The sequence below is a fragment of the Lissotriton vulgaris genome, chromosome 10 (assembly GCF_964263255.1).
Source record: "Lissotriton vulgaris chromosome 10, aLisVul1.2, whole genome shotgun sequence".
NCBI classification, from domain to species: Eukaryota; Metazoa; Chordata; class Amphibia; order Caudata; family Salamandridae; genus Lissotriton; species Lissotriton vulgaris.
In genome coordinates this window covers 663577843-663592756 of record NC_141698.1, presented here as the reverse complement: position 1 = coordinate 663592756, position 14914 = coordinate 663577843, and the positions used below count along the sequence as shown (strand labels likewise).

Genomic DNA, 14914 nt, shown 5'->3' with positions numbered 1-14914 from the left:
GTTTACGTTGTGCGATCGTATTCGCTCGAGTACTTCCGGGTGCGCTTACGCCGTGCGTATCACGCGGTCGCGGCTACGCGATACATCACGATCATGTTTTCGTTTGCGATATTGGCGCTCACGGGACGCTCCCCGGAGCGCGCCCCGGGGCGCTTTTTAAAAATACGCTTTTCGGGGCGCTCCCCGGGGCGCGCTCCGGGAGCGCTCTCCAAAAAAAAAAAAAAAAAAATGGGATAATTGTAGGGACAGGTAGCCCTATTCTGAAGTGGTTTGTAAAAAACATTAACTTTAGAAAAATATGTATTGTGCTACATTGGGCTTAATATATGTTAGAGCCAAAATGTAGCCCAAATGTAGCCCAAAGTAGTCCAATGTAGCCCAAAGATGGCCACCAGAGATCAAAAATTGTAAATGTAGCCCAAAATTCAACTAGATGTAGCCCAACTGTAGCCCAATGACAGAATGTACCAGAGTGTTAAAAAGAACAACTAGAGTGCTAACAGTCTTATTTATAAAGTGAAACTTATAGTTAGGAATTAGCATTAAAAAAACCTTTGAAATTCACTGAAAAAACCATAGGTTTCACACCAGTTATAGTTAGGAATTAGCATTTAAAAAACCTATGAAATTCACTGAAAAAACCATGGGTTTCACACCGGTTATAGTTAGGAATTAGCATTTAAAAAACCTATTAAATTCACTGAAAAAACCATAGGTTTCACACCAGTTATAGTTAGCTGGAAATTTTACTGATATAAAACCATTGAAATTCCCACGTTATAGTTAGTCGGACTCACTATAACTTGCGCGTGCAATGCACTGCTGATGACATCACATATTACATCACTCATGACATGGTCAGTGACATCACTCATGACATCACTGATGACACCATCCAGTGAATATGTGTCTTTCTGAAAAATAAATATTAGTGAGTTATTTTTAAATATTTAAATACATATATTAGTGTTTCACTTTGTGTATAAGTGGCTACATGTGTTGATAAGTAGCTACATGCGTATGTATATGGGTTATTTGATATTTTTATTAGTATCAGTATGAGTGTCTATATGGTTTGATGGAGGTATTACTTAGCGCATAGATGCATGAGTGACTGACTCTTTGTTTGTATGTGTTTTGAAGACAGCATATGTACAGGATTGTATGGGTGGATGAGTGTCTATATGTGTTTGTTAGTGAGTGAATGACTGTCTCACTAGTGTCTTTATCAGTAACTACATATGTTTTAATCTAGAATATATGAATATTGATGTATATAAGTGAGTATATGTGAGAGTAAGAGATTGTAAGATTTCCTGTTTAAATAAGTATGTGTTTCTATAAGTGATTGTTTAAGAGAATAAATATGTGTAATTTTCAATAGAAGTAAGGTGGAAGTGTGTGTATAACTCTATATTCAAATAAATGGTTGTTCAATAGTTTATTTGCACGTGTGAATATGTGTGTGAGTAACTTTTGGATGAATGTCGGTGTGTAACAGGATGTATAGGTGTATCTCTTCATATGATGAGTGAGTATATGTATGAGTGACTATATAGAACTGTTGGTGAATGAGTGGATGTGTATATAGATAGTGGAAGTGCTTGTTGTGACTGATATAGGTATGTCCATTTTTTAAAAATTTCAGTTTCTATTTTTGAATATGTGTCTCAAGGGTTACTTTACACTGAGAGGAGGTCTGTCACTGTGTCACAAGGATGGTGTCATCAGTGATGTCATGAGTGATGTCACTGACCATGTCATGAGTGATGTAATATGTGATGTCATCAGCAGTGCATTGCACGCGCAAGTTATAGTGAGTCCGACTAACTATAACGTGGGAATTTCAATGGTTTTATATCAGTAAAATTTCCAGCTAACTATAACTGGTGTGAAACCTATGGTTTTTTCAGTGAATATATATATATATATATACAAGCACATATATATGCCTCCCCGGGCGTCCTGTTCAACAAGCACCTCATGCAGCGTCAGTCAGTCAAGCGACGACAAAGCTTAAGTCAGAGTTATGTTTGCAGTTCTATATTTTTCATGTTCACCATGTTCAAAGCGTTACACAATTTCTCGCTCCATACTGAAACCGACCAACACGAGAAATAAGTCACTCAAGTAAATAGACACACCAAAGAAGAAAAGTATATTTACACCACAACGTTTCAGCTTCTGTCATTCTCACTAAGCAAAAGAGTGAGTATATCCTTTGATAATGTTACTCTGGTGTCGATGCAGCCCATGACTGGAATCACATTCAGTCTAATGGGCCCAGGAATGTCAAATTCATTTTTAAGAGACAATCTGTGCTTTTCACATGGCCGAAAAAACATTGTTGCATTAACAACTAATCAGTGACAGATTAATGATCTATTTGTAAGAGGAGCAATGAGATGATATGATGCAACAATTGTCTCTGTGTAAATATATCGGACTCCTCTTAATGAAATGTATAAGTAGTAAGCAAAGAAGGAATCGTCATATTTGAACTTTGACACTTTGAAAAAGACTGTTAGTCGAAACATGTCAGTGCCGCTTGATGAGCAAATAAACAACCAATCTTTTAATTCCTGGGAATCCGGCATCATTTCTTGGTTGAGCTACGTGTGTGGGGGTCATGTTCCACCCCAAATGTTGGCACCAGCCGTCAGAGTGCATTGTGTATTGATTTAATTTCAGCAGCTTTGTCCAGCACCTGGATCAGTTTAAAGAGATCTGTGGGAAAAACCGAATGCGATACTAATTGTTTTGTTGTTTACTAACACTGGAAGACTATAACAGCCTGAAAGCCATGGATTTTCAGATACATCATTGTTAGACTTGGCTCTTTTTGCAGGGTCATCCCAGAACTTTTTGCCTTTTTCCTGATATTTTTCTGACCTGGTGATAGTGGTTTTAGGACTCTGGGCACATTTTCACTGCTGTTCAGTGTTAAAGTGCATGTGCTCTCTATGGTAAACTTGGTAAGATTGGTCTACACCTATTTGGCATATTTAATTTACCTATCAGTCCCTTGTAAAGTGGTATCTCATATACCCGGGCCAGGAAATGAAATGCTAATGGCGGGCTTGCAGCGCTGCTTGTGCCACCCACCAAAGTAGCCTTTCAAATCTGTCTCAGGCCTTTGCCATTGCAGGGCCTGCATGTGCAGTTTACTGCCGCGGTGACATGGCATATAAAGTGGGTGCCATGTCTGTGACTCCCCTTTTACTACACATCAGTCACCCCAAAGGTAGGCCCTAGCTAGCTCTATGGGCAGGGTGCGCTGTAGGTAAAATGTAGGTCATGTGCATTAACTGTGTAGCATGTCCTGGTAGTGACAAACAGCCTGTTTGGTTTCTCACTACTGTGAGGCTGCCTGCTCATAGGAATGCATTGGGGATACCCTGATATGTGTTTCAGTGGTAATTCCTGACATGAGAAGAGTAGCATGATCAAGTTTGGTATGTTTGGATAGTGGTGATAAATGCTGCATACTGGTGTTCGCAGATTTATTGTCACTATTTTAGAAATACCACTTTTAGAAGTGGGCATTTCTGTGTGCTTTGTGTCTTTGTGCCTGCTTGTTGTGTATTGCATGTCTGGCTTTGGATGACAGAGGCTGGGGCGATGCAGTAGCTCAAGAGGGGCAGGGTGAGTCAGCGCTAGGCTGAATAGGATGATCTGCATTTGAAGTAGTGGGAGGAGTAGCACCTGACCCTGAATAGGACTGTGCCTGCCTTACACAATGCTGGCTCCGCCCCCCTGTGGTGTGTCTTGGACCAGAGCCTAAACTAAAAATGAGGGTGTTGTGCAACTGAAAAGACATGTGTAAGTGCCCCCCAGAACTGGTTTGTACTGGGCACAGAACCCAGTGCAAGGGGGTAGAACAAAGACGTTTGTGATATAAGTATTGGGGCTGTGACCCCATGTCTGAGTTGAACTGGTGCTTACTTGGAGCTGAAGGACTGCTAGGCAACAGGAGGAACTGCCACGAAGGACCTACCCTCTTCTAAAGAGCCCTGTGAGCTTGCCTGCCTCGGCCCAGCTCTGCCCCTGTTACTTTGAAATTCAGCACAGGGTGAGCACGGTGCTCCCCACCCATGCTATTTTTATAGCACAGTGCTGGGACGGGAGAGTTGTTCCTTTTGTCTCCCGGAGGCAGGCAGAAAGAGCATGAAGGAGCGATCTTGTGTGTGCAGCACATGATAAGCGCCCTGGATTGCAGCCGGTATCCCTGAACCAGTTGGGGATCGTTCCACGGCAGCTTTGAGAGCCAGAGGCCAAAGCTATTTGCAGGAATCTAAGGCAGTCACATGTCAGCTGGACGAATGCCGCAGGAGTCACAAGAGTTGTTGGACAACTAGCAGGCCGGTCGGAGTTTGCAGTCTTGCCCGGCCATGCCCCCAGAAGCCAGTGAGAACGCGGTGTCCAGAGTTGTTGTTCAGCATGCCCAAAGCAGGGCTGTGTGAAGAGCAACGCAGAAAGGAAGGGTTGTCTGTAATCCAGCAGTCCGTGCAGCACTGCCTTGGCCTGAGGGTCCGAGAGGAACGGGAGGGCCGAGGGGAAAGCAGGCGAAGCCAGGCTTCGCCTGGTTGTGGGTGATGCTGTTGCCGTACATGGCGCGCCAACAGGAGCTGACCTGAAGAGTAAGTCAGGCGAAGGGTGCCTCATTGTGGGAGGAGGAACGTGCCCTGTTGCCCGTTTTTTCCTGTTCCTGGCAGAGCGGCTACACTGCAGAGTTGCGGGCAGCCCCGGTTTGAGGAGCCAAGGTGGGAGGCCCCTGACCGGCCTTATTGTGCATTACGGGCATTTCCTAGCAGCTGTGCAGCTGCATCCTCACCTGCTCATGAGAGGCAGAGACTGGGTGGGTGTACGCCCTGAAGCAGAGTCTATTTTTTACCCAGGCCAATTCTGCCCACCCTTGAGGCATGAGACTCTGATAAGCCCCCACCAGCTAGCATAAAAGGAATCTGTTAAATTGACCAATCTATCCCAGCTGTTCTTTTTCTATGAATAGGCCCCAAAGTGTCTCTCTCATACAAATCTCCTCAGCGAGGCTCAGCTCCCCCGGAACCCCCACTTCCTCGATCTGCACCTCTTCTCTTACACCCACGTAGATACCACAAGAATAGCAATACCACAAGAACAGGGAACTTCCCGAGCTAGAAGAGACATCACGCAATACCTGATGGTTGGGGCCACTTGCCATCTGTCATCTTTCATATTATTGTATCTATTGCTAGCCTTAATGTAACTAAGACATGCAACCAATATCTTCCTAAATGTTCCTCTTTCTTATAAAAGTTTTCCTGAAGTGACGCAAATCCTGGTCAATAGATGTGCAATTTCATTATGAATCATGGTCAAACATCCTGTGACCTTTTGAGAAACCTTTTGTGGCGTGGGTGGCACTTCTGTTTTCTTAAATATTTTCCAGACGTGACCAAAATGTGTCATGTCCTATAGGTCAAAGACACCTGATAATATCGTCATTATGTGGTCAATGGTTCATCGTTGAAAGAGTATAAAGATCTGCTCCTCAGTCCATTCAACAGACTACCTCGCTGCAGTGACCCCTTGGGTCACTGACGCCTGTGTGGTCTCCTTGAGCCCTCTATCTAAGCATCTTTGGCTGAAGCTCTAATTGTTTTTGGCACTTTAAAATTGTCTTTTTCTCTCTCCTCTGTGTCGCCTTTATTCTAAAACATTATTGCAATTGCTAAGCAATAACGTTGTTCCTCCTAACTTAACATGTGCATTACTAGCATTGCAGTCAAGTGTAGTCTGCATTTTGAATAGATTTAAAATATTTTTGCATTGCCTGAGTTTCTCCTTCACTCCAGAAATGTGTGTTTCATTCTCCAAGTAATTTCAATTGTGCCATTTTAATAATCCTGGCCCCTCGCATTCTGGGTCTCTTTAAAATGTTTAGCCTGCATGAATAATTCTTTTCAGGAAGGCTTGTTTCAAGTTCTCTATATATTCATAGAATGTAGAATGTATTCTGTGTCTGTGTCTTTCTGAGTCTCTAGTTGATTTAAATGTGATTTTTAATGGATCCTCACTCCTGCTTGCCTTATAGTTCTCATCAGAAAGGCTTGATTCTAGGCACTATGATTTTATAACAAATGTACTCCATATCTTTGGATCTCTTGCAGTTTTCCCTTATTCCTTTTTGAAAAGTTACTCATTTCAGCTTGCCTTGCAACATTTAAATGGCTTTTTACTTATGAAATGATATGCATTTATTGTTTTGCTAAAAGATACACATTTATTGGTCCACTTGTGACTTGTAATAAAAATGCCACTTCAACATGAACGTTTGTCATCTCATATCTGTGTTCCTTGTCTCTCAGTGAAGTATTTGCGCCGGTGACCTGGGGCTACTGTAGGTTGCTTGTGACTCACCTATGGTTTGTGACCACACCCTAAAGGGGCTTCTATTCTCCCTTTCTCAGCCCCACCCCCATACCTGGTGCTCAGAGCATCCAACAAGCTGTGAGTAAAACATGCCTGGGGCCACAGTGACTTCCGCATTTGCCTATATCGTTTCAGCTGCGCCGCTTGTTCGCAGGCAGCTGCGCGCTGACTGTGGTGGGGGCAATTGGACTCCAAGGAGTTGTTGGGCCATGCAGGGATATTCACCCTGATGTATTTCTGGAAGTCACCTAATGTTTTTTGCCTAATGTGTGCCCGCTGGCAGTGGGTACTTTGCTGATGATGGTGTGCCTAACGAGCTACGTTGAGTACTGCCTCTAATGATTTATGCATAATGTGCTTATGCTAAGTGTACCCTTACCAGTAGTTACTGGTTGCTTTTGCTAACTGGGAATTGTGATGGTTATGACAGTGGCCCGATTGGCCCCGTAGTGTATATAATCCCTGCAAAGTCATACGAAGTGCCAGGTGGCACAATGTATATATGTGATTACGTTCTAATGTGTTTTATGAGTAATACAAAGGCTATTTTTGATATAACCTTGTGTGGAGATTCTTTTGTGGTGTTCCTAGTGTGTCGCTGCTGTGTGAGTGTGTTGCGCAAACGCCATACACATTGCCTTTGGGATAAGCCTGACTGCTCTGCCAAGCTACCAAGGCAGGAATTATCTTCGGTGTATAACTCCCTTGCACTGACTACAGTGGTGATTTCTGCCTGGCTTAGGCACATGCCCTAGCCAACCTGAAATCCCATTTCTAACACTCATTCTTCTGAACCACGGTGTGAAACTGGAGGACATATCTCACTAAGAAAAAGAGTGAGTATATCCTTTGAAAATGTTACTCTGGTGTCGATGCGGCCTGTGACTGGAATCACATTCAGTCTAACGGGCCCGGGAATTTCAAATTAATTTTTAAGAGACATTGTGTGCTTTTCACATGGAAGAAAAAACATTGTTGGGTTAACAACTAATCAGTGACAGATTAATGATCTATTTGTAAGAGGAGCACTGAGCTGATATGATGCAACAATTGTCTCGGTATGAATATATCCGACTCTAAGTCCCACAATGCCCCTAAGTGAAATGTATGAATAGTAATCAAAGAAGGACTCATCGTACTTGAACTTTGCCACTTTGAAAAAGACTGTTGGTCGAAACACATCAGTGGCGCTTGATGAGCAAATAAACAATCAACCTTTTAATTCTTGGGAGTGCGGAATTATTTCTTGGTTGAGCTACATATGGATATATATATATATATATATATATATATATATACATGTGTGTATGTGATGTATGTGTGTATGTATATATATATATATATATATTTATAAATATACACATATGTAAATATATACATATATATATATTGGAAAGTACATATACATGAAGATAGGTACAGAAAAATTATACTGATGTACCTGTCAATATTTTGGATTCAATATTTTGTCCCTGATATTCTGTGCCATTTGGTATTCTGGTTTTGATATTCAGGATGCAACCTGTGCAAAAAAAATTGTGCAGCAGGAGAGCACATACGCTACCACTAGATATGTCATTCAAGATGAGATGCATGTGACATTCCCCTTACATACTGATGGCAGCCAGTGCTTAATTTGTTAAGCAAAAAGTGCCGGTGGCCAATGCTTTGCTCAGAAACTCACAGCCATCACTGACCAATGTCAATACTGACGAACACCAAGGCTGCTTAGTCTTGATCCCACCTCATGCCTCTTTCTTCCACTATGTTATGTTATGTTAAAGTTTGGTAAAGCGCAGACAGCTGCCCCAGCAAAGAGGCGTCCCGGCGCTAAGACACTACAGAAACTCTACTGAGGATGGGAAGAGAGGGGACGAGGAGGCCTAGGGGGAGGGGAACAGGTGGGTCTTGATGGCCTTCCGGAAGGTAGACATGTTATCTAAGGAGCGGATGTTCAGTGGCAGAGTGTTCCAGAGCTTGGCTCCCAGAACCCTAAAGGAGCGACCGCCAGTGCGGCAGAGTTTTATGCGGTAGGAGTTGGCCAGAGGAGCGTAGATTGCGCCGCGGTACATAGGGTGTGAGGAGAGGTCGCAGCAGTTCTGGGCATCCGAGTTTAATGATTTTGAATGTCATAATGAGACTTTTAAACTGGATTCTGGAGTCGATAGGTAGCCAGTGTAGCTTACGGATCGTGGCTCTGGCGGAGCAGCTGCGAGGGAGACCAACCAGGGCTCTTGCCGCAGAGTTCTGCACACGTTGCAGTCTTGCTATCTCTCCTTTGTTAGCGCCAAGAAGAAGAACATTGGCATAGTCCAGGCGGGAGAGGATCGTAGCTTGGACAATGAGTTGACGAACCTTGGCGTCAAAGAAGCCAAGTATAGGGCTGAGACTCCTCAACAGACCAACACAGGTGGCTGCCACTTTTTTAGTGTGGGTCTGAAAGCTGAGTGAGGAGTCCATCCAAACTCCAAGGTTTTTGACCAGGGATTTGGGAGGTGGAATTGTACCTAATGACGAGGGCCACCAGTGCTCATTCCAGTGGCTGGTGTTTTTTCCAAGGAGTAGCACCTCCGTCTTGCCTGCATTAAGCTGCAGGCAATTGTCCGTCATCCATTGGGCCACTGCAGCAAGGCCATCCCTGAATCTCGAGGCCAGGATAGACGGGCCTTCCGTGAGAGTGATGGCCAGCTGCGTGTCATCAGCGTAAGACACCAGAGTAAGGTCCCACTTTTTAGCCACTGCCGCAAGTGGCTGCACGTAAAGATTAAAAAGGGATAGGCTCAGTGCAGAGCCTTGCGGGACTCGCTGTCCGATGGAATGGGGTTTTGATAGAAATGGAGGAGCTGATACCCAGAAGGATCTGTCTTTCAGAAAAGAACGGAACCAATCCAGGGCCAAGCCGGAGATCCCTACTGCCTCCAGACGATCGAGTAAGATGTTGTGGGATACCGTGTCAAAGGCCGCGCTGAGGTCTAAAAGAATAGGCACGGCACTTTGACCGGCATCAAGGATCGTCCGGAGGTGTTCAGTCGTAGCTAAGAGGGCAGACTCAGTGCTGTGGCCCGGTCTGAACCCATTGTGGGATGGGTCCAGGATGCTATTTTGGTCCATGTGTAAAGACAGGACGTTATTGGCATGGGCCTCAGCAAGTTTGGACAGCCATGGGAGCAGGGAGATAGGCCGGAAATTTTCCGGTTTGGAAGGATCCAAGGTGGGTTTCTTGATGATCGGGGAAACCCAAGCTTGTTTCCAGGCTGTCGGGACAATAGCCGATGAGAAGGAGAGATTCAGTATGGAGGCCAGGGAGGGCAGAAAGAATTCGAGAGATTCCAAAAATTGAGTGGGTCTCATGGGGTCTGCTGGGGAGCCGGATTTGACTTTCCTGCAGAGTTTGGTGAGTTCTTCATATGAAATTTCTGGTAAGTGCGTCATGGTGGAGCCATTGGTAGTTGGGTTAGTCGAGTTGGAGGAGTGTTGTGGAAATGACCTGTATATTCTTTGTACTTTCTCTACAAAGAACGAGGCAAGGTCTTCACATTGCTGCGTGGAGGAAATGCTGGAGGATGGAGATCTGTTGTTCTGTAGTTCTTGTACCAGTTTAAAGACGACTTTTGCAGGGTTCGGGCTCGAGTTGATTTCTTCAGCATAGAAGGAGGCGCGAGCGGCGCGGATGGCTTTGTGGTAAAGTTTTTGTTTAGATAGGTAAAGAACTTTGCCCCCATTATTATATTCCCTTCTCCAAAGGCGCTCAGCTTTTTTACAGTCTTTTTGCATGGCTTTAAATGTGTCATTGTACCATGGGTTATATGCACCCTGCCACTTTATTTCCTTCCTGCTTGATTTTTCATCCCTGCTTTCTTCATTTGTCACTGTTTCCATCTTTTTCTTCCTTTCTACCTTTTGTTCTCTATTGGTGTGTGTGAAAGTCAGACGAGGAAAAGTACGTGCTGATCCCTAAAAATGACTGCTGGTGGGCTCCAGCTTCAAATAGAGCACTGATTGCCGCACAGTCCCATATTTAGATAAATATTATGAATTTGAAATTCAAGGACAGATTTCCACTGGCAACGGAGAATAGCTCGGCAAGTGCTTGCTTCTTTGTCTTTCAGCTCGTTCCTATAGGCCAGACTATTTTGCACCAACAGGTTCATGTGGCTTCATTGCATATGCCAAACACTAGCCCTTTGCCGCGCGTTTCTTGCTTTTATTTCTCTCGCGCCTACTGTTCTGTCAAAAAGAACAAAGTCGCAGCTTGCAACACCTTCTGGCTCTGGCAGCTGCATGCTGAATAATTGCCGGTCATCACAATGCCTGCCAAGAATTGCTACACACACCACCTACCTCATGGGCTGACACACTTCGTTATTCCTCTGTGCTTCCTCGGCCTGCCTGAAGGCTGCAGAACTGGGGGCACATATTTAAAGGCCGCGTGTGTGCTTATTTGTGTCTGAGTTTGTGCAGAGGATTGATCTTGACTAATGTCAGTGTCTCGCAAACATGTCAGTTTCCCGCAAACAAAACATGGCGGTTGGCATTTACCATGGGAACACGCTAGTTTCATATTATCACAATGTGTGCTCAGATCTACTTCTCTGTAAAATTCAGCCTACTTCATTCCCTTGCAGGAGAGAGCATCTATGTGAACAAGGCATTGTATCCAAAACATATTTTCAGCTCAGTTTAATATCGAAAAATCAATTTGTTTCTAGCTAACCCGCAGAGGATTTCACCCACACACGCTATGGTGACCAGCTGGCACAGAGGCAAATTCTGGGCAATGATTGTGAGAAATCAGGCAAAAGGTAAAAAATCATGACAAAATGTCAAAATTGAATACAAAATGTAAGAACAAAATGTCAATTTTAGGGACTCAAATGACAAGGTCAGGCAATAACGTAAAAGTAGGCAGATGGCTGACACAAGCAGAAGCCAAAATAGGTTTATATTCTTTGGTTTGTATAATATATAGCAGTGCTGAGCAAACATTCGCATGTGCTCCTTAGCCTATTCTCCCCTCTCAAATATTTTATGGAACATGGAACACTATGACCAGTGTTTAATTTGAGCCGGTAGCTGCAGGTGGGCCCCATCGGCACTCATGTTTGGGGACCAACACTTATTTGATCCAGTGCAAAAAAGAGAAAAACATAAAGGAGGAAGATTATGATTGCAAAACAGCAACAAAGAGAGAACGTAGGGGTGACAAAGAACCTGAAAGAGTGGAATAAACAGGTGGGGAGTAGCTGGTGGCAGATTAAAGAGACGTGAGGCGGAATGAAGACTATGATGCCTTGGGATTTGGCACCGCAGCCTTTAATAGCGCCGGCTACTGGCTTCAGGGCAAAACTTTACTTATTCTTTTCCAAATAAAGCACTGAATATAACCATGGGCTACACTCATCCGGTGTTGTCCTCCAGTTTATGGCTTAGATTGGCTTTCTCTCCTGTCAGAGTGAATACACGTTAAGTAAACAACAACAGGGAAAGGATCAGATAGTCATTCTAATCTTGAAATGCCATCCAGGAAGCCTGAGACAGATAACCCACTAAGAGAACAAGCATTTGCAATGCAATAGGTCTCGCATTAGGAAAGTTTGAGCTATTGGTCTTGTAAATGACAAATATTTTATTTACGTGTTGTTTTTGAAAATAGCAAAATTAATAGCTTTGTCATTTACAATGCCAATAGTTTTAACTTTCGCAAATGTGACACCTATAGCATTTGTAGTGCAATATGTGTTGTATTTACGTGACTTAGCTGTATTGATATTACAAATAACAATGGCTTTTAATTTTTTTTAATAATTAATACTTAAATAAAAGTTATTGTAATTTGTAATGGCAAGGTTGAGAAACATTTATGCCCCCCAACACCACAGCCCCGACAACAATGCTATTAAGGAACCAAAAGGAAAGACAGCTTCATTTTGCGTGGCTTAGAGTGTTACTTTAGTTGGAGAAACATTATAGCCTTCTGCTTGTATGCAGCACACAGGATAAGTGATGTATTTCAAGTTGCTGCCATAATATAGGAAAATGCATGGGTACCTTAAAAGTACAAGACTAATCCAATAACCATCAATAAACCAAAAACTTGCTGCCTCAAGTAAAGAACTACAATACCTCTTCAGGAGTAGTAAGTGCTATATTAAGTGCAGTTCCAATAAAATATATTGCACACACTAATACTATAACACTCGGCGGCTGGGCATTCAACCGTAGTCCACAAAGGTTGCATAATAATTTCCTTATACTGCTTGACACTCACACTCCCATAAAACAAATCTTCTATGGGTCATGTCAATCACCTGTACCAATCCACAGCAATAAACCACCCATCGAAATAGCAGGAAATGATGCACCATCATGGGTGTGAAATACTGTGCAAATGCTATAATACTGTCACAATAGCAAGATCGCAAGTTGTGTTAACATTAGTAGACTAATATAAAATGTTCTAGTCTACGCCTATCACAGACCAAGCCTTCTTAGTCCATCAGCCTTGTCAAGACAGCCACCTGTCTGCCAGGATGCATGAACGCAGTTGTAGAAGGAGCAGATAACGGTAGATGCTTCAAAAACACCTCACTAGCCCTCTAACTCACAACGCCTGTTGTCATCCACCACTAGGTCTCCTGTCCCCTTCCACATGGTGTGGGGTAACAATCCTCCTCCACCAGGTGTCACAAGCCATCTGACCCATAAGGGCCCCAAAAGCTTCTTCAGGGACACCTGCTTCTCCGACCTCTCACCATCTCCACTCAGTCCCCTCACCTTGCATGCACTGAAGACTCCCAGCTTTTCCAGCTTGCGGCCCCGGGGAAAACCCCGCACCTGCGCCTTCCTCTGTTGGGCTCGCTGCTGCTGGCTTAAGCCAGGCCGGGCGGGGTCGCTGGTGCTGGAGGCCGTCGCGGGCCCAGCGCTCGCGCTCCCCAGGGCCGCCCCTCCCACTGGCGGGGGCTGCAAGCCGCGCGGGGCCGAAGAGGCCTGCGCCATGTCCGCCATAGGAACGTTGTCAATGCCCGCACGTGTTTACATAAAGCTTCGCTTGTTTTGTTGAATGAAGACCTGGTGACACCCCTCCGTTTGCGTTTCAACTTATCGGCATGCTGGGAAGTGTAGTTTTCTAAACAAAAGAGCTGAAACGTAATAAAAGACAGACTTATTTGATGTCGTTAGAAACAATGTGTCTCTCATTAGGAGCCATCTTGAAATGGAAATAGAAATGTATCTTTTTAGGTACGTTTAAATCTCGTTTATGCATATGGACCCGTCTGTTAACAAGCCAGCAACAAAACAAAAATACTATAGGGCGCCGCCGCGCTGCCCGCGGCGACCCGGAAGCTCTTGGCCGGCCGGCCAATCCGCTCGCGGCTGACCAGAAGTCCCGCCTCCCGAGGTCCGCGAGCTGCCGGCGCATGGAGCGCCCTGCCGGTCCGGGGTAGCCCGGGTCCCCAGGAGGGGGCCGGGGAGAAGGAGGAGTGTGGCGCCTGTTGCGGGGCTCCTCTGACCTGAGGGAGCCCCGATTTAGAAGAGGAGACGCGAGGAGCGGAGCGCGAGAGGAGCCCCGCCGGAAGAGCGCAGTCGGTGAGTGAGGCCCAGGGCTGATGTGAAGTGCGTGCGTGCCTGTGTGTATGCCTGTGGGGGAGGGGAGGGGAGGGAAGGGGGGGAGTGTGTGCGCGCGTGTGTGCGTGTGTGCGCGAGGGAATGTGTGTGCGCATGCGTGACTGTATGTGATTGAGAGAGAATGCGAGGCGGGGGATAGTGTGCCGTGTGCCTGTATGTGTGCTGTGTGCCTGCGTGTGCATGCGCACGCCTGTGTGAGTGTGTGTGTGAGTGCGTGCGTGCATGCAGAGGGGTGGGGGCTGCCTGTGTTTCTGTGTGAGAGCCAGGGCTTGCACCGCGCATGCGCAGCTATCAGACGCGCGCTCCCGAGGTGAAATCTGACAATGGGAAAGCGCGCGTCTGATTGCTGTCCACTCTCCTAAATACGGGCAGCATAAGTTGTCGAGCTGATGCATTCATGCTTCGCATGAATGCCACATCATCTCGACCTAAAAAGTAGCATGAGTTGACTCACATACTAATTTAATCTACCCCTAGGTAATAGCCAACTGGGATATACACACCAGGCCTCATTTATGGTTCAGGATAAGGAAACCACTAATGGAAAAGCACACACTAGGTACTCCATTAAACATGAAAAACATCCCAGGGAGTGTGATTCATGCAGAGTTCTCTCCAACAGGGCAGAGCATGCTAGATACCACCAAAAAGGAAAACACTCAAGGTAACCAACCAAGAAGGAAATGTGTGGTAGGAAGCCCAACATCAGGGACCCATTAATATCAAATGGGGATAGGCGCTCCTGGTCTCAGTCACTGTTGAAATGTAAGCGAGGTAATCCACCAAAAAAGGTAAACAACAAGGAAACATGCACCAGGTAACCCACCAACAAGAAAATGTGAGGCAGGTCATCCACAAATATATAACCATATCC

General features: G+C 45.0%; 1 protein-coding gene across 1 annotated transcript in view; it reads right to left on the bottom strand.

Annotated features, from left to right (window-relative positions):
• The window catches only part of DNAJB6 (DnaJ heat shock protein family (Hsp40) member B6), a 510499-nt gene that overhangs the window by 115811 nt on the left and 379774 nt on the right, over window positions 1-14914 (bottom strand). The gene's annotated exons all lie outside the window — the stretch shown is intronic.